The sequence below is a fragment of the Pteropus vampyrus genome, unplaced genomic scaffold (assembly GCF_000151845.1).
Source record: "Pteropus vampyrus isolate Shadow unplaced genomic scaffold, Pvam_2.0 Scaffold3, whole genome shotgun sequence".
Taxonomy (NCBI): Eukaryota; Metazoa; Chordata; class Mammalia; order Chiroptera; family Pteropodidae; genus Pteropus; species Pteropus vampyrus.
In genome coordinates, this window is record NW_011888784.1 from 12,149,361 (window position 1) to 12,152,992 (window position 3,632).

At 38.0% G+C, this 3,632-nt stretch overlaps 1 pseudogene; it reads left to right on the forward strand.

Annotated features, from left to right (window-relative positions):
- Positions 1–1,377: 1,377 nt before the first annotated feature.
- On the forward strand, positions 1,378–1,496 carry LOC111741662 (annotated as a pseudogene).
- The last annotated feature ends 2,136 nt before the right edge of the window (positions 1,497–3,632 follow it).

Sequence of the window (3,632 nt, forward strand, 5' to 3'; positions counted from 1 at the left end):
TGAGTGCAAATTCTGATACGTATGCTACATCACATCAAGTGGCCTTATCTTTTTAGATTTTTGGTTTCTTTGTGTGTAAAATGGTCATAATCATAAATTTCATGCAACGTTTGTGATGATTACTTGAATAGTAAATGTACAGCATCTAACACAATGCCTAACAAAGTAGTTGGCCGTGGTTTGCAAAACTACTACAGTGAAAGAATGCAATGGCAGCTCAAACATTAGAAGTCTAGGCCTACCGATAAATTAGCATAAACATATCAGATAATCTAGGGTGGTAAGAAGATACATTCACAAACAACCACAAAAACTATCATCACATAGTTTCTGGGGGTTGACCCGTCATGTTTCTAAGTACGCCTGCCCTATAGGACCCCCAAGAGACAAAAATTGAAATTTACCACATCCACTGTGGTCAGACTGAGTGGTGGACCCTTGTACTGGGGCTGTACTTATAAGAATTATTTCCCAGTTAGTCTGTAAAGAGCCTCTAGGATCTATATGTGTGTGTGTGTGTGTGTGTGTGTGTGTGAGAGAGAGAGAGAGAGAGAGAGAGAGAGAGAGAGAGAGAGAGAGAGAGAACAAGCAAGCTTACTTGGCTCTTAAATAAAAGGGCACAGTGAACAGTGCTCTCGGCACTACACCTCTGATACAAAAATAATATACATTTTGTCTCTCTTTGGATGGTAGTTCCAGGTAGAAGTTGTGCCCAATGAGAATCAAGTTGAAAATGTTTCTCTGGTCCCATTTAAAAGGTTATATGTAATGAGATTTCTGCCATGGTGGGAAAGTTAAGAATGCTGGATGACTTGCCAAATTTTTTGATCACAAAGAGGACTTTTATACTCATTGCAAAGCATTTGTCTTTGCAAGGTGTAAAATGCCAGAGCTTAGCTTCCTTTTTCAGGGTCTGTTACTCTCTATAGCATAATTTATCTTAAATTCCCCAGCAGTGTTAACACTTTGCACTCACTAGCACAGAAACTGTTTCAATGTGTATGACTGCATTCTCTGAAAGTCTAGAGATCAGTATTGTCAACTTTGCAGTTTTACCTATCCTGGGAATTCTAGGATTCTGACAAACACTGAAACTATTTTTTCAATTAATTAATAAATCAATATTTATTGAACACCATATATGTACTCAGGCCCTTTCTAAGGAGTAGAAATGGCACATGTTTGATGTTCATATGAGAGGTTATAAAGTCTATGAAATTCATAGAATTTCTGTGGTAGATATGTAAGAAATTGGTAATAGTATATACCTTGAGGAGGTAAAGGGGAGGAAGGGAAGGATTATTCTTTACTATTTATCTTTTGATACCATTTGAACTTGTACAATGTGCTTTATTTACCTATTTAAAAATAAAACTAGTCTATGGCCATGCCACCCCGAACAAGCCCGATCCCGTCTGATCTCGGAAGCTAAGCAGGGTCGGGTCTGGTTAGTATTTGGATGGGAGACCACCTAGGAAGACCAGGTGCTGTAGGCATAAAAAATAAAAAATAAAGGATTGTAAGCTGACAAGGTTCTTGCAATCTGTGAGGTGAACCAAGGGTTGCTTTGCCTAAAAAAAAAAATAAATTAAAATTTAAAAAATAAATAAATAAATACAAATACAAATCACAATTTAAAAGATGTTTTGAGAGTGAAGTTTCATAGGAAGTAGACAACTGGAGAGGGATCTCAGAGAATTTATCATTAATGATGCAGACACTCAGCATTAGTCGGGGAAAGGAGAATGAGGACTGGAATACTTGGGAACGACACAGCCAGTCCTCTTGCACTACCCGTGGTGTACGAATCAGATCGTGGGGACATGGCCCACCACAGTCAAATGTTCTCCAGTCATTTGGAGGAGTTCACAGAAGTGACTCAAATCATTCACAAGCTTCCCTCTCCAATCGCTGCCCTTGTCTCTTATGCAGGCATCTGCTTTCTAGTAGTTGGAGGCAGAGCCTCAGCAGGGTGTCCTCTCCCCACCTGCTCCTGTAAAGGATACATCTTTGTTCCCAAAACATCAAGGTGCTTAAGCTAAACCAACATTGTGGCAATTCACTTACTACACATTCTGCAAGTATCGCACAATAGCACAGGTTGTAGCATGGCCTTCTAGAACCCCAGCTCTCTGTTACACTTTATCACCTGTAGTCTCTCTGGTCTGACAAGGCCCACCGTGAAAACAATTGCTTTAACTGCTACTTACAGTTAATTATAGCTACCCTGTTTTCTACATAAAGCTAGTCACGGAAAGCATAGTAGGATGCCTTCACCACGGTTCACACCTTCCTGATCCTCTTCCCCTCAGTGGTCCACAGATAACTTAGTGCCATGTATATGGTCTCATGTAAAGAGATGACTGGATAGACACTCCACCATATATGCATAATACATTTGTATTCATATATAGACTATACACATATGATATTTATAGAAGATATGCATATGTTTTCATGTCCATAGGAAGTATATTGCCACATGCAATATCAATTGCTTGTCAATTTCCAATGTTTACATTTTATTTAGAAATGTTTGTAATAGTTACAGCCCAGCAAGATCAGGTCCTAGAGCAAGGGCATATCCCATGAAGTTTATCAAATAGACTTAATTCTTTCTAATTTATAAGGACATGAAAATTAATCTCCTCAAGGAGATTAGATAGCAGGTTTTAATACACATACTTCAATTATTAGCACATCCTTCACTTTGAAACTTTTGATAGAAAAGAACACTTGAGTCTGGCATCTCATACTGGGACAATGGGAACAACATTTGTTTTTTAGCTTTACAGAAAATCCTAGGTGAATCTGAGTCCTAAACGACTTTATAAATTATATACTGAATGTTCTTTGCTGAAATCTGTGCAAGGACTGAGTCAGGAAGTGTTGGGTATGAATGGGCAGAAGTTGCCATGAAAAGATGTAAGCAGAAGATTTATAGAGAGAATGAAAATTTACATCCTTAGCGGGTGTTTTGTTGATGGTTTGTAATAGTCTCCTAGGAGGTTTACCTTGCATGTCTGGTATCTACAGAACAAATAGCCTCAGCTTGCACTGACCTTGATATCATTATGAATTATTTTAACAGGGAGAAACTTGGGAAAATATCTCTAACGTATTAGATACCACCCTGCTAAATGCAGCATCTGGAATAAAGGTCTCCTCTATCGTCTGTTTACTGTGTGCTGGAGACCTGCCAGGCTATCAAAGCCAGCATGAATATGTAGATCGTTTTGCCTTCCAACAAGTTGGTACTCAAGTTTGGAATTCTCTTGCATTAGTATTTGCAATAACCTGTACATTTTAGAAGAATAAGAAGCAGAAAGTTATTCAAATATTTGAGGTAACTCTCTATATAAAATCATTAAAGTCACATTCTTAAGGAAAACACACTTCAGAAGAAAATTGACATCAGATAAATTGTACTGGACCCAGCACTCTATCCACTGGTTTTCAATATGACTTGGTTATATGATCAGCAGGTGACCTTGAAATAAACCATTTAATGTGTTTGCTCTCTTCGTTTATGAAAGGAGGAAGTTAAACTAAATGGTCTATAGGGTCCTTTCAGCTTTAAAATTCCACGAGTTAATGAATGCAACTGGAAATAAGACATATGAAACACTAAA